The sequence below is a fragment of the Numida meleagris genome, chromosome 2 (assembly GCF_002078875.1).
Source record: "Numida meleagris isolate 19003 breed g44 Domestic line chromosome 2, NumMel1.0, whole genome shotgun sequence".
In the NCBI taxonomy this organism is placed as follows: domain Eukaryota; kingdom Metazoa; phylum Chordata; class Aves; order Galliformes; family Numididae; genus Numida; species Numida meleagris.
In genome coordinates, this window is record NC_034410.1 from 86,110,740 (window position 1) to 86,133,515 (window position 22,776).

Below are 22,776 nucleotides of genomic sequence, written 5' to 3' on the forward strand. Positions count from 1 at the left end.
GAGGATCCACTCCATGATCTTCCCAGGCACAGACATGAGGCTCACCAGCCTGTAGTTTCCTGAGTCTTCCTTTCTTCCTTTCTTGAATATGGGAATGATGTTTTGCTTTTTCCAGTCACTGGGGACTTCGCCTGACAGGCATGACTTTTCAAATATAATGGAGAATGGCTTGGCAATCACAATGGCCAATTCCTTCAGAACCCTCGGTTGCATGTTGTCTGGCCCCATAGATGTGTACACATTCAGCCTCATGAGCTGGTCTTGGACTTGCTCTGTTCTTACACTGGGAGGGATTTTACTCTTTGACCCCCCACTTAGAAGTTCTGGGATACAAGAGGCATGGGAAGTCTGTCTGACAGTGAAGATCAAGGCAAAGAACTCAAGTACTCCAGCATTCTCCATGTCTGAGGACGCCTGTTCATTTTCTCCCTTTCCATTTACCAGAAGGGGTACACTCTCCTTTGCCTGTCTCTTCTGACCAAGGTATCTGAAGAATCCCTTCTTGCTGTTTTTCACATCCTTCACCAAGTTCAATTCTGTCTGTTTCTTGGCTTTCCTGACCCCATCCCTGCACAACCAAACAGCAGCTCTATACTCTTCCTAGTCCATCCATCTCCACTTCCACTGCTTGTATTTTTCCTTCCCACAGCCTGACCAGCAGCAGCTCCTTGCTCAGCCATGCTGGCTTCCTGCCTTTTCTGCCTGATTTCTTATTCCGGGGGACAGAGAGCTCTTGTGCTCTCAGAAAGGCATACTTAAAGTGCTGCCAGCTCTGTACTGTTCCTTTGTGCCTTAAGGGAGTTTCTCAGAGGATCTCAACCAACAATTTCTTAAACAGCCTGAAGTTCGCTTTCCTGAAGTTGAGGATCCTGACTCTGCTCTTTGCCAGGACCATGTTCCTCAAGATCACAAACTCAACCAAGACATCATAGAATCATAGAATCCTTAGATCTGGGGATCTTTAAAGGTCATATAGCCCAAATCCCCTGCAATAAACAGGGACATGTACAGCTAAACCAGGTTGCCCAGGGCTTGATCCAGCCTTGCCTTGTAAGTCTCCATGGACAGGGCTCTCTTCTGCAGAGAGATGTGGCTGATACCACATCTCTAGACAACCTGTTCCAGTGCCTCACCACCCTCACTGTAAAAGACATTTTTCTTATATCCAAACTAAATCTATTCTCTTTAAGCTTGAAGCCATTTACCCTTGTTCCTTCTCGGAAGGAACCCGCTCAAGAGTCTGTCCCCTTCTTTCCTGTAGCTCCCCTTTAGATACTGAAAGGCTGCTATCAGGTCACCTTGGAGTCTTCTCCACTCCTTAACATAGAGGGCAATTCCTCCACCCCTCCTACCTCGCCCATCCCTTTTAAAAAGCTCACAGCCCTCGAATCACAATATTCCAGTTACGTGAGTCATCCCACCATATTTCAGTGATAGCAGTAAGATCATAGTTTTCCAATTGCACCATGGTTTCCAATTCCTCCTATTTATTTCCCACACTGTGTACACTGGTATAGAGGCAGTTCAGCTGGGCTTTTGGCTGCATTACCTTCTTGCAGGAGCCCTCCTAAAATCCTCTGGGAAAATCTGAGGTTTTCTTCCACTGCTTCCTAAAGCGAAGTGTTCCCTGACTCTTCTCTGTTCCTCAGCACTTCCTCTTCCCCCATCAAATGTAGTTTAAAGCCCTGGTGATGAGCTCGGCCAGCTTGATGCCTAGTATATTCACCATAAGATGTGGCAGGTTGAAAATTCCCAGTAGCACTATATCCCTCTAACTTTAGCTATGCTATCCAGCACCTTGTCAGGGGTAGATTCATTATCACCCCCTCCCCCCTTCAAACGTGATTTAAAGCCTTGTCAAAGAGCCCAAACAGCTCCTGGGCCAGAATCCTTCTTCTGCCTTTGACCCAGGTGGACCCCATCCATAGCCATCTGGCCAGGTGCCAAGTAAACCGGCCTTTGTGCAAAAAAACAAAATTCCTGCAGAGGCATTCACCTCTCAGGCACTTTTTTATTATTTGGGTTTTCCTGGTCCTCTCAGTATCCCTTCCAGCCACTGAAGGGATAGAAGAAAACACCACCTATACTCCCACTCCATCCACTAACCATCCCAGTCCCCTGAAGTCCCTTCTGATAACCCTCAGGCTTCTCTCAGTGATTTCATTGCTGCCAGACTGAACAATCAGTAAGGGATGATAATCAGAGCAATGAACCAGACTAGGGAATCTCCTAGTAATGTCCCTGACCCCAGGCTCCAGGGAGACAGCAAACAGTAGGGTCAGGGTCTAGGTTCTCATGTCATTCTATCTCAGATTTTGAAGACAATTATGTGGCTAAAGCTCAAAGAGTTTCTTCAAAATGTGAGAACAATTCTGAATTTTCCCAGAACCTTCTCCCTTGCCTAAAACCATTCTGTAGACCACAAGAACTTCCTGCTCTCTTTGTCAAGACAGCTGTTTCTGAAAGACAGCCTGAACCATTTTATGACACAGGAAAGCAATATTAGTATACATTAGTACTTCACCCTAAGTCAATCTATCCGTTGAAAATAACTCCTAGAAGAAATTATCCTTGCATATCAGTCTTCATTACTCAGGAACAAGCACTCATCATCTCCGCTACCAACATTTCTGTTCATTTTTCCTAAACATTTCACGTAAATTTAGAGAGTGTTACATCTGAATTTTGTTAGAAGTCAGGTCCCATATTACCATTCAGTATCTGTCCTTTGCCACATACCAGTGCCACATAAGGAAATAAAGGGCTCTAATTCTTGAGCTGTTATGTTCTTGACTGGAAAGTCAAAGTGAGAATGTGGATTAGGAACAGAGAAAAACTGGGCAGATCCATCAAAGCTACAGGTTCTACCTTCTTATCTGGCAGGATGATCTATTAGATATTTAATTTGAGGTTAAAATAATATGGTAAAAGTCACCATACCTTGCTATCCATGCCACATTCACCCCCCTAAATTAAAGTTTATTTGCATAGCACATCAGTATAGAATCATGGAATAACCTGAGTTGGAAGGGACCCACAAGAATAGAATCACAGAATCCTTAGAGTTGGAAGGGACCTTTAAAGGTCATTTATTTCAGCTCCCCCACAATGAACAGGAACATCCACAGCTAGATCAGGATGTCCAGAGCCCAGTCCAGCCTAACCTTGAAAGTCTCCAGGGATGGAGCATCCATCACCTCTCTGAGCAACCTCACCACTCTCACTGTCCACAGATCACAGAGTCCAACTCCTGGCTCAACACAGGACCACCCAAAAATCAGACCATATGTCTGAGAGCAGTGTCCAGACAATTCTTGAACTCTGGCAAGCTCGGTGCAGTGACCACTGCCCTCTTCTATGCCCACTGCCCTCTGGTGAAGAACCTTTCCCTAATGAACTCTGGCAAGCTCGGTGCAGTGACCACTGCCCTCTTCTATGCCCACTGCCCTCTGGTGAAGAACCTTTCCCTAACCCCGACCTGACCTTCCCCTGACACAACTCCATGCCATTCCTTTGGTTCCTGGTGCCGTCCCCAGAGAGCAGAGCTCAGCGCTGCCCCTCTGCTCCCTGTGAGGAGCTGCAGCCACCATGAGGCCTCCCCTCAGCTCCTCTGATCTGGGCTGAGCCAACCAAGGGGCCTCAGCTGCTCTTCATACCTCTTGCCCTCTAGATCCTTCACCATCTTTTTAGCCCTCCTTTGGACAATCTCTAATAATTTAATGTCCTTTTTTGACAATTATGGTGCCCAGAACTGCACACAGTACTCAAAGTGAGGCTGCATCAGTGCAGTGTAGAGTGGGACAATCACTTTCCTTGACCAGCTAGCAATTCTGTGCTTGATGCACCCCAGGATACAGTTATCCTTCCTGGCTGCAAGGGCACACTGTTCACTCATGTTCAACTTGCTGTGAACCAAGACCTCCGAATCTCTTTCAGCAGGGCTGCTCTCTAGCATCTCTTCCCTCAGTCTATATGTATATGTATAACCATTGACCACATTCATAGGCTTGGTAATATTCATATAGATGCTGAGATGAAAACTGTGAGGGTTTCATAAGACAGTATTTCTCTGCCATAAGAACAGCAACTCCTTCCAGACAATTGGAGAAGATATTTGGCCTGCATAGTTCCAGCTTTCCTGTTATTATCTACTGCTGCTTGTTTATCCGTTCCTGTGGTGAAAGTTCTATCCCAGAATGAGAATGCAAATGCACCATACTCACAAAAATGACCCACTTGATTTCACAAATATTTTTGTTCTCCAAAGGCGTTACTGATCCCTAGTATGATTGAACTCCAGACATCTACCTTGAAAGTAGAAGTTGTATGATCAAATTTAACCAAACTCATGACTTTCCCTTTCATTGCTTTTAGTTATGTTTCTAGATACTACTATTTAAAGCTTTTCTGTGATTGATAGCACATTACTCCACATGTTCTTTGGTTTCCAAAGCCAGGTCCTAAATAAAGACCAAAAAACACTTCAAACAACTTAATCCTTCCTAGAAAAGGCTGTTAGCATTCAAAGATGACATTACATCAAACACAAAGGTTAAACTCCAGAATGCATTCTTTGAATGAAGTAACAAAAGCTCCATTATACCCTTTGATCACTTGAGCTCACCTGTAGGAAATGTTACACCTTTTTATTAAACTGTTGAATTGTCTTTGCTGTACAAGCTGGAGACATTCTTGACAGGCTTAAGGTCATTAACACCTCTCAGGAATGCTCAGCAGAGCCTAAAATACTCTCATGTCTATGCATGTTAGTACAGCAACTACAGTTTCCTAAATTCTCAAACACTCTATCCTCTTGATATTTGTGTAACAAATTTATTGAAATGAGGGAAATAATAGCATACTGGCAAAATTCTCTATGACACAGATATGTGCAGTAAAATATTTGATGGTTACAAATAAAACAGCCTAACACTAAATTAGCAAATTTATTGGGTTACCAGGACACATTTGTAAAATAAATCACCAGTTAATTACTGTCAAAAATAAAATGTTGTGTTTTTTATTAGTATCTGACTAGTGCATTTACCACTACCCATTACCAACTACTGTATATACAGTCAGCTCATCTTCCATTCACAATTCATATTCATATTCTCACACAAAGCAACACACACACCCTGCACACACTTTTTGTCTTGACATATCTGTATGTATTTATATACGTATGCAAGTATGGCCTGTTAAAATAAAATTAAAGATTCATGCTGTATCTTTAGACTCTCTTCTTTTAAAGACATATATTTTGTTCTAGAAGAATGGTCAACTGTAAACATGCTTTCTCCTATATTAAAAAAAAACGGTTTATAAGGATTTTATGGCAATCTAGACTGCTGTTTAGTTCTAATATCTTCAGCAATGAACAGCTGAAAGTTATTTTCCCTCAGCCTCTGAAGGTCCTTTGTTTCACTTTATATGTTCTGTTCTTTTGCAAATCTCCTCTCTTCTTGCTTAAGCAACATTTAAATGAAAGCCTGTCATTCCTACACGGACACACAATTTCAAACATACAAAGAACTCAAAGCTGATTCTTCTTTAATGCTCAAGTTCTCTTTTATGTACATTGTTCTGTACATGTCACAGAGCTTTTGAATAGTTCTAATGCACTTTATACCTCAGGTTCTGGGTCATCTTCTGCTGAATAAGCACTCACATGCATAAAAACTTACTGCCAGGCCATCACTACATGCACATACAAAAAGAATTCTCACCTAGGAATGAATGCTCTAAGACAGCTAAGAAACACAGCACACAAAATGACCAAATATGAGTGCTGATACATTTTAAAAAGAGCAGATATCTTTCAAAAAACGAATGCACTTGCTATCTGTATATTAGCCATGGCTCTACACACAAGCTAATGTAATTACTCAAAATTAAGTTTATATCCTTCTTTCATACTTGACCAGTGATTTTCCTAGAGAACTTCTGATTTACTCATGCTTCTATTCTTGGCCTATTTAGAGATAACTACTCAGTGGAGGCTTACAGCGAGTTCCTAGATCTTAATCCTGTTGTCTCGATTAGTCTCTCTAATGATTACACAGTTTGATTGCCTCAGAGGGAGGTGGAGAAGAATGGGGTAGAGGGATGGGAGCAGTTTGTATAGTCCCCATTAGCTTCTGATTACAGGAAAAACAAGATAGTGTCATGTTGGCTGAGTTCAGTGGGGAGGAAGGCAACGTGCTTTGGAATAATTCTGTACAATCAAGAGATTAGAAGGATTAAATGTAACCAAACCTTTCCTAAAACAGAAGGATAAGCAATATATTTTTAAATGGTAAACACCAGCTTATTTGTTGACTCATTTGTGAGTTTATTATCACAGTGAGAATGCTGGTAAGAACAAAGAAGCTGCGTTTACCTCTTTCTCTGCTGAATCACATGAAAATGGATTTAAGATTGCTGTGTCTATCTAAGTTTGTTCACTAAGGATATATGTATGTCTTCCACCTCCAATTCAATTGGGCAACAAAATCTGACTCACTTCTACAATTGTGAATTCTTCTGTATGTGCAAGTAACCACAATGATTGAGTAGAAGGTACTTCACTCAATAATCCTTTTCATTGGCACTTTCTTCAGGCTATGAGTGATTTTGAATTTTTTTTCATAAAATTTGAAAGTAGTTTGATTTCATAAAAAACTAACCCAGAAAAAAAAAATCTTTTGTCATTTCCTTCAGAAGTACATAGTATATAAAAATAAGCCTGATTTAATTTTCCTTTTTTTAAAAAAAATTTTTTGATCCCCTCTTAAGTTAATGACTATGTTTTTCTTATTTCATTTTATGAAAATAGCTCATATTCACCGTGACATATGGAAAATTCTTCTACTTAAAATGTCTTTCAATTCTGGAGAATAATTTCATCTTTTCCATAATCCTGATGCTTTCTCATGCAGAAAGCAAGCTTCATGCTGACCAGAGAGGCCTTTCCAGTCCCCACAAGAACTCTATTACAGGAAAGAATATTTACACCAGTGAAAAAAACAGAAATATATGCTGTATCATCCTCTCTTAAAAGCCCGTATATTGTGATGGCTCTCACTGAAAACAGCAGTTTCTCCAACTGGAAAAAACATCACATCTTCACCATTCACTTTTGTCTGGGCTGCTCACTTTAAAATTATCCATCCTCACTCATGTCAGTCTTCTCTTTATTCTCAGTTGAAGCATTTAGCAGAGAAGGCTTAATAGAGCAAAATATGTGAGTTAAATGACACGGAAAGTTGTAGTAATTCTGGTGCAGAAACAACAGGAGAGTGAGGAGTTTTGTGCTATTCTCAAAATGTTAAAATAAGAATGTTAAATGAGACTTTATATGGAGTTCACGTAATAGACTTAAGACTATATATAACGTCAACGGAAACAGGTAAGGCAATGGCTGTAGGAAGAGGGAATATCTGTTGAGGTCAGTCGGTATAGCTGGAAAATACAAAACATTTCTGAAGTCCTTCATCATACAAAATATTAGAGCACTTAGTTTCTAAACATGTTAGCCCATGTAATTCCATTTCCAATCAACTTGAGGATCTAAAAATGAAAGGAACAGCATAAGAGAATTGAATGTCTATAGTTCATGTAGACACAGGAGCTGAAATTAGCAACAACCTCAAGTGCTGCTTCAAAGATAAATTGAATTTCTTTTAGCTTCAGACAACTGACCTTCACTCATCAGAATGAGTCTCAGATTAGAATTTCTATAAATATAAGTAAGCAGAGTTCTTACATGGACCTACCACCAATACTTAAACTGGAAAGCAGTCAGTATCATTCTTTTTTTGTTGGGAATCAGAATTTGAATTTTGCTCAACCAGTGGTAGAGCATAAAGTGAGTTTTAAAAAAAAAAAGTTTTGTTCATGTTCTCAGGACTGAGATTTCCTAACGTACCTCTCTGGTAGAAGCTCAGTGTTATTTGGAAAAATAAGTGCATTTTGGAAAAATATAAGGCAGCTGAATTAGGAATCTGAAAGGTCAGGTTAACATGGATATTTTAACAAAGAAAAGTGGTGACTTCCAAATAGTTGCTTCAAAGTTGTATTATTTTCCAGATCATTTGTTCAGCAACCTTAGTAATCAGTAATGGAGTTTAGGGATTCTTTTGACACATTATTCATCACAAGCAGAAACTAGAAAGCCATAATACTAGAAAAAAAGTTTGTTGCCCTAGGCATGTTTTAGCTTACTGTCAGCTCAGTCTGTTCTAGTGTTTCACTTGTAATAGTTCCCTTGCTGAACTTATGACTAATAACAATAAAATATTAACAAAATAGTTTTGCTTGCTGGGGACTCTAGAGATATGAATGAAAGCTGTTGTGTTCTTTGTTTTGTTTCAAGTCTGACACCTACTTTTGCTCCCATTACTACTGTATCATGTCAGTACCAAAAGTAGCAGTGACAGCAGTAGCATCATATTCCTCGTGGATGTAAAAATAAACAGGTCAGTAAGTTCTCCTCACCTCAGAAAGCATTTGTTTTTCTGCAGTGTCTCTTCTTCCTCAGCTTAGACTCAACATTCTCCAGCTTCCTCCAGATTTTCCAGCTTCTTCCCTGATGTTCCTACAAAATACTGTAATGCTTTTCCTCCTTGAGTTGCCTCCTTTCCTGTGTTGAGCTCCCTTTCACCAATTCCAGCATCTTCTGATCTGCCACTTTCTCCATCCCTGGTCCTCCCTGTAGATGCTGTGATTCACAGAGTCTCCAGAGTGATCCTTTTGTCAAATGCCATTTCTCTTCCCCTCTTTCCCACCTCAAAGATGTATAAGGTTTGGCAGTTCTCACAAGGCACTCCTACAAAAAAAATCCAAAATATGTTAGGCTAAAGTTTAAATTTATATATTTATATATTTGATTGTAATTAGAATTTACCTATAATCATGCCTACAGGCCCCAGGTGAGATTGGGCACCAATTACTACCCATAGTAATGAACAGCCCTCAGTGTTTGCAGTTTGTCAGTTGTTTACATTAGTTCAATGAGACCAAAGATAAAAGAAGCAGATACTATGAAGATACTGTAATGTGGATTATGTTATTCACTTGAAGCCATCTAAAAAACATCTAAGTTTGTTAAAAATCTTTGGCAAAGGCAGCAAAGCTTTAAGGTAGTACAATGAGACTGGAGTAGATAGTGACATGAGTTTATATAATTTTGGTTGTTTTTTTTTTTTTTAACAAAAACAGCATGGTTATAGTCTTCATAGAATTATAGCTGTTATTTGTTTCAGTACCAGTGTATTATGAATGAAAAAGGATCTGTTTGTTAAGAAACTCTTGTACATTTCAATCAAACTATATCTGTCATAAAGCTAAGTGTGTATGTTTTCAGTCCCTTGGGAAAACTAGGAAGAGTTCTTTGAATAAGAACAATTAAAAAAAAGAAAATTACATCAAGCTTGAAAAAGACTGGCACTAACCATTCACTAATACTGAAAATCACTTTTACATTTTCTCTGTAATTTGTATTTTCATTCAAAACAGTATGGCAACATTAGAAAAGATTTGTGATCATGCAGGGATCTCAGTTTGTTCTAATGCAGTGTTTCTCACCTCAAATTATTTTTATTCCCATAATTTATTCTGTCAGACTTTTGTATTCTGGTGCTTTTTTAATGCTAACAGCATTTGACTCCAGAATACAATATCCTTTTGCATTATAGTGGTGATATGATTCACAATACCATGGCAGGTTATCTTCTGATAATTGTATAATGAACTTACTGTGTAATTACTGTTGTTCCCAGCAACTTGCTTTATGATTCCCACCCTGTTACCACAAAGTAGCACATGCTGCTTTTGACGTGGTCAGACCAGATGGTGTTTGAAGGCTTGTGCATTTAGGATGTCTGGAGAGCTTGCAAACTAGTTTAGTTTGACATAACTGGGGGGACTGAAGTGGGAGCTGAGTCAGTATGAGGAGGACCACCGTTCACAAGTGGATAATGGCAGTCTCTCACCTCCAACTTGAATATTTCTGTGAGTAAACTGTATATTTTTAAAAATGAAGAAATTCTAGACGTGGAAATTTCTATCTATTGGGAAAACTTCTACACATCTAGATATACTAAGTACTACGTCTGTCACAATACACTGCTTTTATAATTTGTCCTGTCCAGTCTCCATCTTTCCCATGTTGTTTGTTCTTTGCTACTGTTTACAACTCGTTTATGTTTTTTTTTCAAGGGGACTGTATATGTAGATTACCAGCAGAAGGACAGACCTACTGGGGAATTTGGGAATGAATCAGCTTTGGATTTCATGCAAGCATGTGACATATTCTTTAGCATAATTTCTTGGACTGAAGACCAGAGATACCTTTACTAAACCAACCTTTTGAACTTGCCTGAGAATACTGAATGAATGACACTAGATAAAACAAAATTATTGTTATATATGAACTGTTAAAATTGAGCCTGGCTTCAGAGAAGACCAAACACGATTTTTTTCTTTAAGGACATCGCTAGTGAGCCAGGGTAGAAGGGTGATGTTCACTGTTGTTTAAATATCTGCCAAACGGTAGCTTTAATATTAATGGCATATTCAGGTCATGCCATTTTTTAACATTTTTGGTATCATCCCCTATGATATTTATGCTAATTGCCAAATGCTTTCAGTGAACTTAATTTCGAGCCTCAGTGAAATAACTTCTACACATCTAATTTGAAAAATAGAACACTTAATTTAAACAGAATATACATAAAGGGTTTTTTCTTCTCTTTTTGCCTTATACTGCTATTGTTAAGTCTAAATCAGATATGAAATCTAAGCTTGTTACTGGAAGAAAATCCATTCACATTCAAAGTTTAATGTTACTCAGCTTTTTATACAATCACTGCAGTAACACTTTATCTGCCTGTTATGAGTGTCCTTGACAGAACGTTCGCAGAGCTAATCTTTCACAGAAAAAAAATTAAAAATGAAGGTGAGAGGGTATTTATATATGCTTATTTATTAACTTACGCATTTGTGTCCACATAAGCATATACATACCTGGACTGTATCTATGGAGGAACTTTATTCTGCTCTTTGTGTCTTCTCACTGAAGCCATAAGAAGTTATAATCTGAGCAGGGAAATCAGAGTTTCTGGATTCAGTTACGTTTTTAAATTCTTACAACTACAAAAATTGTTCTGAAATTCTTAAAATAACAACTGTTGTTGCATACTGCTTCACTACTTGTAATAAAGAAAATATTGCTGTCAAATATAATCCCATTCAATGTTTATGGTAAAGTCATAAACCCAAGCAACAAAAAGTTTCAGAAAGTTATGACTCCATTCAACTATTTACAGCTGTTGGCCTAATTTACATTCTAGTACAACTTCTTTTTTAAATTCTTAATGAAACCTAATATTACAGATCACAGTCGAGCTTTTTGAAACTGCAGCTTGCATGATACCTTTGTGGTGCATTAATCTTTAACCCCTTGAGGCATAGTGAACATCAATTACAATGTGCTGTTGCCCAGAGGTGAGATATGTGAGATGGAGCTGAAGACAGACTACAGCAGCAGCATCTCATACACAGATCATGAGCAATCCATCTTCTTAAGGGTGTACGAGCACAGCAGCTTCAGAAAGCCATCAGTGCGTGAGACAGTATTTAGGTGTATATGTGGCTAAAACTTACTTGTCGCACAAGGAAGAGCTCGCAAACCATCTTGACCTTCCTGACCCTATGCAATCTCAGCTGAGGAGCACAGGCTATTAAAGAGTCTCACAAGGTCAATACAAAAAGAAGAAAAATGGGACTATTGTAAATACCCTGCATTTCTCAGAACATTCAACTTAGCGGGACAATGGAAGGCAAATAACATCACAAAAAAAAATGAGAAGAAACAAATACAAGTATTTTCTCAGGAAAAAAAAGAAGATACTCAGCTCAAAAAAAAAGATATAAATTCCCTGATATTGAGATTTCTTAGCAGTTTCAAATTATAAGAAGTGATTGTGTAGTCATTTTTCATAAATAATAAGGGATCTGTGGAAACTCCAACTGTAGGCTTCCTCTGTATGTTCTACCAGGCGCTAAGTTTGTTCTTAAGGTGTTTACAGATTAAGATAGTAAAATTCTCATTGTTTTAGGAGGGAGAAACCTAAAACATACAGAGTAGCTCTTATGAATCTCAAATTGCTTAAGGATAGATAGAAGTGGTACCATCCCCTTCAATGTCATCCAGTGCTTCTTGTTATAAGACTAGCTGCTTACAGCACGGATACATACACACCTTATATTAATGGCTACCTGCAATTCATCAGGGCTTGCCTTGATGCTGAGACATGCAATCTCTTCAAAAACTCACCAAAGCAGCCCATTCAAGAAACTTCTAAAACATCGAATAACAAATGCATTGACTGAATAAACGTAACATTGAATAGGGATAACAATATATTGAATAAGGTCCCTTCCAACCCAAGCCATTCTATAATTCTATGAATAAGGAATATTAGAGTATGATAGATACATTTCCTAAAGATATTCATTGGAGCATCCTGGGGCTGAATATGAATTAAGTAGCCAGGAACCGAGACTGTTGTCAGGCTTTAGAACTAACAGTTTATTATCTTCATTTTTATGCTCACTTGTTTCTATTACATAGAATAATTTGGAAGTAAAGGAAGTCTGCACTTACCTGTGTTCAGTATTGCATATATCTTGATACCTGTTACTCAGCTAATGAACTATTAAAATCAGTGCACATTACTGGATGATTTCTATCTTCACAAAATACTGGGTACACCTCTCGTTGCATATATTTTGTTGAGGTTAATATTTATTATCTGCTCAATTCCTTTCGTGAACAGGCTTACTCTACACTTCTTAGCAAATTTTGTTTCATCTGACATTACATCTTCTGTGTTTCAAGAACCTTTCCCATTTTAGAGATATCCTGTGACATAAATAATGATCGGTGCTAACTGAATATGTAAAGATATAAATATTTCTCCAGTAATCAGATAGGAAGCCATCACTGTAAATATACATTTACTCCTTCTGTCTGTTTGCTACAAGTCCGACTTGTCAGCCTAGGTCAGACATGGTATCTGCTCCTGCTCATAGGATCAGCACCCCAAACAGGAGGCAGGAGTTTTGGGAAATCAGATAGGGGACTATCGATTTGAGGGCCTTATCAAAGTTTCCTAGTAGCAAAATTCAATTTGTCACCTCTAAGATAAGGGAAAAGTAACTTACTTTGTTTTTATGTATGGGGTGGCAAAATTCAATTTTACTGCAGCAAAGCGGGTACTACCTTCTACCTGTGCTCAGCCTCTGCTTAAAGCAGGCGCCGGTTATCTGTCTGCCATTTCTGCTTTTGCCTTAATTCCAGACTCTCAGTGTTTTAAGTAAGTGAATAAAGGCAGGAAATATTTAGGAATTTGCTTGAACTGAATAAGCAAATAATTAAATACAGTAGATACATACTTGCTTTAGTAAAGAATAGACATTACTAGATTATATCTCTTCCTGAATTCAGTCATGTTTTCAATATGTTGCAGCTGCAAAAGCTTGCTGTGCTTGTAAAACAGCTTCACACAATCACAACCTTTATTTAAGAAGGAGAAAGCTTAGATTGAAGTTGGATATTTTGCAGACGCATAAACAGACCTGAACCTGACAGCAGCAGTGCTGGCCTGAAGTCTGTGGAGTCACTGAGTTTAGTAGGGTCAGGGTTTCATTCTATCTTTTTTTTAAACATCTGTGAGGTTTGGAAGCATCTTTCACTAATGGAGCAGCAGGGGAGATCTTCAGCTCCATGAGATCTTTAACTCCTAGGTAGCTAAAGCTAATCTGAAATAGGCTCCCTCTGTAGTTAATGGATGTAGATAGACATCTCCAGAGGGTGTTTCATCCCACCTACTTTTGATGCATACCATGGAAGAACTGCCCTCAGGAGATGCATGTTTTTCTATGCTGATTACAGAGAATACAAATGACTAGTGTGTTTAGATGTCTAGCTTTCAGATAGATAACTTTACATTAAAAAAATACCTCTCTCAATAGATAGAGGTAGATATTTTACAGTCTTGTGATCTTATTTCCAAAATAAAAGTAAAAACACAGAATAAACAAGTTCTGTATTAAAACTGCTATATAAATGCATGCAAATAAAGTAATAGGTCTCTCCCAATAGCATTAACTTTTCCTTAACATGCTAGACAACTCATAATCCGTTGGCCAGTATGAATACAATGTTTCTGTTACATTATCTTTAATGCCACACTGCTATAATAACATTCAGTGCCTTTATAAATAGGCATTTACAAAGCACCTTCTGTGTGTAGGTCTCAGAATGTCTTACAAACATTAGAGAATTTTGCTTCCCTGTGAGCAAAGTAATATCACTGTATTTCCTATATAGCTTTTGAAACTACAGCAGCACACATGGGACAGATTCTAATGCTTGAGAACTACAAAGTTTCATTTAATATTCACCCTATTAGCACAAGTATTAAAAAAAAAAAAAAAAAAATTGAAAGCTGCCTTCTGGAGGAAATGGTGTTTGGCTACAGTGCCAGAATTACAACCGTCTCTTTTTTGTACAACCTGTGGTTGGCAATTATCATATAACAAAAGATTAAAATTAGACATGCTGAGATTCTTTAAAATCTTGCCAAATGAAGCAATGTATTTCTAACGTACTTTGGAGGAAAGCATGCAACTTATTCGAAGAGATCATCTTTTCAATCATAGTACACTACACATAGTATTATAAGTGTGTACCACAATACTAGTCTGGAAAGATGCATAGCTATTATTTTTTAAATGTTTAATTTTTGAACACAGTGTTTGTTCTGCATTAAAGAAAAAGTAAAAAATAACTTTCTATGAGCATATAACTCACTAGGAAAATAACATTTCAAAGACTGTTTTGTAAACTTGTGGCTTCAAGTAACACAGATGCTTTGTATTTTGAAAAAAGAGATTTGTTCATAATAACACTGTCTAGCCTGGAATGCCTTATATTTTGAATGAAACTGTAAGATCATTCCATCATTTGTTCAATTTCTTGATCATTACCTAATGAAAGTAGAGTGCTGGAAATTTTTCACTCATTATTTATATATATATATTCTTTGTGTATATATGTATGTATACATCTATATGTACACATATGTACGTACACAAACACAGAAATTACATTGTCTCTGCAGTAACTTTCAACCTTTTAATCACTGTTAAAGAGTGGACGAGTAACTCCATCATTACCTACTTCAACTGTCAGAACTTCCTTAGGAGCACCACACATTAACTTTGGAGACACAAAAGCATTTCAAGGGTTTGCTTCTAAAGGTCTTTTGTACTCCAGACCAAAATCCATAGGCCTCCAGAGATCAATGTCAATTGTCTGGAGTCATCTATCTCAAACTCCCTGGCAGACTAGCTACTACCAAAATAATACTGCTGGGTCTGTTCATAGCATAGTACATCTGGTCCCCATTTCCAACATTAACACAGACTAGAAGTTATTTCTGGGTAATTTTGTTCAATGTATCTGCTCCCTCACCTTACTCTGCCCAAGATACCAGTCTCAAGGTTTTCAGAGCATGTGTTTTCCCCAGAAATAAGTAGGTAGTTCACAGGAGGCTGCTCTTTCTCTGAATGTGACATTTCTTGCCTTCCAGCTCAAGAAAGAATAGATAACAGCAGCTGAAGACTCAAGACAAAGAACACTGAGTGTCTGAAGCATGCAAGGAGTTACAACAGGTGGCATTTCTCCCTCTCAAGTTAGCAGGCTGTTGCAGCCACGGGGCTTTTCTCATCAGATGAGCTTACCTGCCTTAGCACTGCTTTTGGATCTCAGTGCCAGAAATACTTAGAAAAGTATCTACTAATTATCTGGTAAATGTGTTTGTTCATGTCTGAAGTGCAGATTATCTAATTGCCAGTGCCCTTCCTATTTTCCTTCAAGGGATGGGTTTAGCTGAGAATTTTCCCAAAGAGTTTGCTTTTCATGTAAGTAATTATGTGCTTTGCTTGATTGGAAGGGATATTAGCTCGTCTGCCAACGGCAGCAAGCAATAAAAAACTCTTCTCAAGGCAGATTCAACTCTCAAATAAAACAGAAGCAAAGAATTTTTGGATGTTTGGCACAAGACTTTATTAAAAGTCTAAAAGTGAGGCTTGCTAGAAAATAATAGCAGATCTGTGTTATCAGAAGTGTTATCCTAAAGGCACAAACTTGTAAGGCCAAGTTACTAGTAGGCTTTGTACATGTGAGCCAGGAGATGGAAATGCTAATAAAAATAATCAAACAAGAAAAAATTAGGTGTTATTAAGAGGGTAAACTTTCAGTTCCTCTCGGCAAATGTCCCTACAGCTGAGCTTCCCATTACTGGCTAGGTCCATCTAATCCAATCCCCAGGTCCAGATATCCCTTTCTTAGGGACAGCTGATGGTGGTGACTATGATAAAAAATAGTGTTTTGTAGCTGAGAATTTGCTCTATCAAACAGTGTTATTGTGTTCTTTGTATCTCTTGTACCTTCCACGGAAATAATTAGGAGGCATTACTTTTGGAGCGATTTGAACTTGGAGCGATTTGGATTTGAAACAAGAGGAGGACTCAAGAACACTGTTTTTAGGATATATTCTAAATAATAGGATAGTTAGATAGTAGATAATTAGGATATATTCTAAATAATACTACCAAATTAAATATTTTTTTTCTTTCTGAGGTTAAATACATAAATATCTCACTCAATCTCATTAAGAAATTGAAAGCTTTATTCAAAGGCAATTATATATATATATTCCAAATGAAAAAGAAAAACACAAATTTATAAATTCCTCATGTATGCAAAAGAAATCATGAATTCCTTCATTTATAAAACAGAAAGCAAACCCTTGCAATAAAGTAAAACTATCTCATTTCAGTCAAGCAGAAAACATTAATCTTGATAGTACTGAAATGCAGGAAACAAATTATATCAGATATCTATTGCATATAAAGTTAAAAAATCATAGAATCATAGAATGGCTTGGGTTGGAAGGGACCTCAAGCTCCAACCCCTCTGCCGCAGTCAGGACCGCCAACCTCCATATCTAATACTAGACCAGGCTGCGCAGGGCCCCATCCAAGCTGGCCTCGAACACCTCCAGGGCCAGGGCATCCACAACCTCTCTGGGCAGCCTGTTCCAGCACCTTACCACTCTCTCGGTAAAGAACTTCCTCCTGATATTTAACCTAAATCTTCCCTCCTTCAACTTAAAACCATTTCCCCTTGTCCCGCCATTATCTATCCTTGTAAAGAGCTGACTCCTCTCCTTTTTGTAGGCTCCCTTCAGGTACTGGAAGGCTGCAGTGAGGTCACCCTGCAGCCTTCTCTTCTCCAGGCTGAACAAGCCCAGCTCCCTCAGCCTATCTTCATAGGGGAGGTGCTCCAGCCCTCTGATCATCTTTGTGGCCCTCCTCTGGACCCTCTCTAACAGCTCACTGTCTTTCTTGTACTGAGGGCCCCAGCCCTGGACACAGTACTCCAGATGGGGCCTCATGAGGGCAGAGTAGAGAGGGACAATCACCTCCCTCTCTCTGCTGGTCACCCCTCTTCCAATGGAGCCCAGGATACCATTTGCCTTCCGAGTGCAAGAGCACACTGCTGGCACATGTTCAGTTTTTCATCCACCAGGACCCCAAGGTCCTTCTCTGCAGGACTGCTCTCAAGGAGTAAAAAATGTAAAAAAAATGTTAACATTTATCATTAGAACAAGTATTTGGATGAAGGTAAATAAGCTAATTCAGTACCTAGATTTATAGATAGTTAAATAGGTTCATTTTATGATGACTTTCACCAAAAGCCTTTAAAGAGCCTAAAATACTGTGGAACAGCATGTATATGCACACAGTAAGAGACAGGAAACAGTGAGCAATTTTGACTGTCTGAGGTACTAACTTAAGTCCCACAGAGATCTAGGCCACGGAATGGTCCAAATTTAGAGATTCCTGAGCAGAGATTGTGCAGCCAGACTGCATACTTGCATACTGCACAGTTCATTAAGGGATGATGCTTTTCATTTCCATTTTTTTCAATGTCTTTATGCTCTAAGTGCTAATGTTAATGTGTGCATTAACTTTTCCACTGCATGCAAAACTTTTAGGTATTAGTAAATACTAACCCCAGGTTCAACATTAGCATATTTCTATATTCTTATGGTTTAATATTATATTATTAATATTATTTAATATTATTTAATATTATTAATATTATAGCATCCAGCTAGATGCTACTACTTCTACTAGGGCATATGATAAAGCTTCACCTCAGCGAAACACGTCTCATTTAATTCAGATTTCACTGAGAGAAAAACCACAAGATTGCTAAAATTCGCAGAAGACGAGTAATGATAGGAGATCAATGTATCAACAATTTTTTATCATCTCACGGAAAGTATCCTCACACATCTAGAAAAAAAAATGGATGAAACAGAAGTAAAACAAAAGTATGAGTGTGTTCAACACGCCTTAATAGCAACAAAGTAAATCTGTTTTTCTTAGTAGACCAGATTCATGCCAACTGTCAAATGCCCTAATCTGACTATCAGTTTCCCCTTTCTACACTTTATAATTCTTTGTAATTATAATTCTCTAATATTGTGAACAGACCACTACTAACAATGTTGGATGCAAACCCCACCAAAGTATGAAATTCAATTAAATAAGTGTTTATTGCAATGAGTATTGCGAAGTGCTGCTATTTCTATGTTGGATTTGTTTGTTTCTTTTCAGCAGAATAGCGCAATTTGATGTGCCCGCCTTAATTAGAAGATGTGCAATTCAACTGTAGAAGTATCCCTGGCTGATCTATGTTATTGTGATATGTTATCTTTATCACAGCAGCTGTGTCATAACAACTTATTGTGCAAGTGCTTTCTTGTGAGAGGAGAGGTCAATGCTGAGGTACAGAAAGGTGCCAGCTCAGGGGTACAAACCATCAGTAATACAGCTGCACACTGTAGGAGTCCAATTATCGCAGTAACTTGGTGGGGTCTTCAAGTTGTTTAGGGGAAAAAAAAGAGGAAACAAAAGATACCCTAAGGAAAACAGAACACTGCGCTGTTACTACTAATACCAAAGAAGATGGAGGCAAGTTCTTCTCAGTGGTGCTCAGGGCCGGAACAAGAGGTATTGGGCACAAACTAGAACACAGGAGGTTCTCCCATCAGGAAGCAATTCTGTGCTGTGTGAGTAATGGAGCACTGGCACAGGCTGCTCATAGAGGCTGTGGGGTCTCTTCCTCAGAGATTTCCAGCAGCCGCCTGGCCATTGGCCTGGGCACCCTGCTCTGGGTGGCCCTGCTGGAGAAGGTTAAAAACAGAGGTTTTCCAAGGAAGGTGATTCAGTACATCACAAGAACGTGCCATACTCTCAAGATATAAGTTGACATTTTTGAGTTTTAACTTAAATTTCACCTGTTCATCATATAGTTAGACTTATTTAACAACACTTAGCATGCTTTATATATCCTCTCAAAAATACAAGCTAAAAATTTTGTGCAGATTTCAAACTGTTTAATTTCTAGAAATTATAACATTAAAGATATGCAAGTTTCTTATCACTAACTTCAGTAAAAACTTGTTATTGACATGGAAGGAATCAAAATCGGGTTCTCAGTGTATATTTAATGCATGTCAGTAGTCAGTTAGCTGTGAACAAGCTCTACCTGGAAAAACAGTTCTCAACTAAATTGAACTGGCTTCAATTGAACAGGTATTCAGTTGAATCACAGTTTCGAATTTCAGAATTACTCGCATTCATTGCTTCATTGAGACAATATTCAATTCAGATTCAATTAGACCTTCCAGTTTCACTGAGAAACTGGATAAAGGGCTCAGTAAAGCAATGATGATTCATCGTGATATAGAATTTGAGTATGTTTGCCTTTTAAAAATGATTTCGACTCTATTACTTTGTTTTATCCTTTCTTGCTACATTTTGTCTCAAAACCATTCATTTATGCATTATAAACATAGGTATATAGACATTTTATTAGAATATCTGTTTTTATTAATGATTTGAGCCTTAATATCAAAGCAAACAAAAAGCATTTGTGGGAAAGACGCTAAAGGACAAGCAACTCTTAACTGCAGTTATTTTACTAGCACATCACCACAACTACTTGTGTTGTTTGGAACGTAAGGAAGAAAATTAGGTTACCACATGACAGTCATCTTCATTTTTAGAAGCAGAATTTAAAGTCTAGCCCCAATCTATTGTACTGCGCATGGACTGATTTTCAAAGACTTTAATAAACTTACCAACTATACTCAAATGCTTGAATACAGTCTCAGCCATTTTGAAAGTTTGGACCTGAAGGCTTGCTCCTGCACAATGCTGAACTACATGTGCAGTATTTCCATGAACATTTTCTCTTTTGATACATTCAAAGTAGATCTTCCGTATCACTGCAAAATGTGCTTCCAAATTCACACACACACACAGATATCCCTTCTCTTTTTCTGTATTTCCTCTTTGCTTGAACCCTTCTACACACTCCTCTCGTTTAATTTTCTTCTGATGCTCCCTTCTAAGGGAAAGTTCAAAGACTAAGAGGTTTAGCACTATTTGGATAAGCATGAAATTCTAGTTGCTTATCCAAATTACACAAAAAATCTAAGTCTTTTGAACTTTCTCTTAGAAGGGAGCACACAAAATTTTATGCTTATCCGGGACACCTGGATTTTCAAACCTGAGCTGGAATTTTATGAGGACAGTAATTCTCTCGTGGAGCAGCACTCATACTGGAGCGAAGACAGGAATAAGAATGGGAAAACACTGATTTACAGTCCTGGTTTTACTACTGTTCTAAAAGTTCTACTGACCGTCATCTAGTCTCATCTTCTCTTTCTGTAAAGTGAAAAAAAATAAAATTACCCTCCATAAACGAGGCAGCTTTTGGGACTTTGAATTCATATTAAATTGCATATGCATTACTCTACAGAACAAACATAATGTTGCTGTTACCTCTTTGTGCATTTCAGCTTCAGAAGTTCCAGACTTCTGCTAGAACGGAAAAAGTACAACATTGTTAGGAATCCAAAAAATAAAAACGCTTTTTCTGGTTATGACAACAGCAGCAAAACCTGTATTAAATTTGTCAGCATTTAGGTTTATATATATTCTATATATTCCATTCAGCTCGTCATGTAAGTTCTTGTACCATAAAATAGCAATCAAGTCTCCCTTTATGACTTTTCAGATTGATCAACATATTTGATATTATAATTATGCCTTTTAGTTTGAAACTGCCCTCCTATTTCTCAGCAACAGTACCAAAAGAGTAGCTGAGCACTTCAATTTAAACTTTCTTTTCAACAGTTATTGGCATGCCGTTGGCAAAAGTATGCTTCTGAGAATGTCATTAGAAAATACTACTGCAGTGCAAGATTAAGTTCTCTAAGTGTTGCCCCACAAGAACGGAATGCTGGAGATAGCAGGCATCTGCCCTCCGTAAGGGGCCTGTAACGGGCATCTTAGCAGAGTTTTCTTCAGTGACTCTGGTTATGACAATACCACCAGAAACATTTATGAAAATAATGAAAGTGGCATTATTAACATTAAATGTCATAACATTTGACAGCTTCATGTAAATGAGGACCTTACTAAGCACAAAAAAGAAAAAAGAACGCAGCTTTTTTCTTAAAGTGAGTTCAGGACTGAAATAACAACCGATCCAGGCTGCAATCCAGGAAGTCAGGGCATCTGACACACACTAGCACAAATTAGCTCCTCTCACTCACTCTGCTTTTTCGATCGGGAAAGGTAATTTGCCTATTTCAACATGAGTTGCATAATTCCTAGCAAAGCCTTCTGCTATTTTACCCTTTCTTCAGCTGTTAGGAAGGGAGGGGAAAGAGCAATGCAGGAAGGAGCAGAGGGAGAGAGAGATGCATGCTTGACAGAGCATCAGTACAGAAAACCACGAGCACCCTGGGTCCCCAGCCTCTCTTCCCATCAGACACACAAGGCAAGGAAGTGCCTTCAGACCCACATGGAATCATTCAGAGCACTCCTCCTCTCTTGTCACAACAGACTTAGCAGTCCTTCTGATGTGGCATTCACCTTTGTCACCGCCTTGCCTTGTCAGAAGGTTGCCATCATTTAGAAAGGTAGGCAGCATTTTGAAAGGATTAGGGGATAAAACACAGCTCAATCCCTTACAAAAGAGAGACAGAGAAAGTGAAGGGGAAAAGCAATTGTCAGGTGTTACAGAGATGCTGGACAAGAACCGTGTACACAAATAAAAATAGCAAATTGCTAGAATTCCTGTTCCTGCGAAGTAGGGGAAGAAATAAATGGTCTAGGGCAAATATTTACTGCCAGAACAAAACACGAGGAGTGAAATACAGATTATGACAATACATAAAAGTAGAAAACTAGACAGTGTCAGCAAGGATGAGGTCAGTCCTTCAGAGAAACTCTATTTTCCACATCAGAGGGAAAAAAAAGCATTAGTTTTGCAATTATGTGATACTGACACTGGACATGTATGCTTTACAATAATCATATTAGCTACAGATATGTACAGTAATGGCAAAAAATGTTGCTTCTTATTGTACTAGCAAAGCCTGTCAAGTTTCTTTTACTATTTTTTGGGTTTTTATCTTAAACTGTGTCAGGAAATCCTCTTAAATATTCAGGCTATCCACAACTCTTACCCCCCCAAAAAACTGCACATTTCAGGACAGCGGAGATTGTTTTCCATTCTGTTTTACAAAAGGTTAACCATCTCATCATTTTGACAAATTTTAATTGGTTATGTTG

The 22,776-nt window shown here is 38.3% G+C and overlaps 1 long non-coding RNA gene across 2 annotated transcripts in view; it reads right to left on the reverse strand.

Moving 5' to 3' along the window:
• LOC110394434 overlaps nt 8,486-22,776 on the reverse strand; it is a 35,837-nt gene continuing 21,546 nt past the window's right edge. The window contains exons 2-5 of one of the 2 annotated variants that reach the window (XR_002435622.1): nt 20,977-21,015; nt 20,835-20,859; nt 11,008-11,079; nt 8,486-8,809 (exon numbers count right to left, since the gene is read on the reverse strand). This is a non-coding gene — a long non-coding RNA (uncharacterized LOC110394434). Of the gene's footprint in view, nt 8,810-11,007; nt 11,080-20,209; nt 20,860-20,976; nt 21,016-22,776 lie in introns of those variants that run through there. The other variant, XR_002435621.1, reaches the window with a different exon arrangement.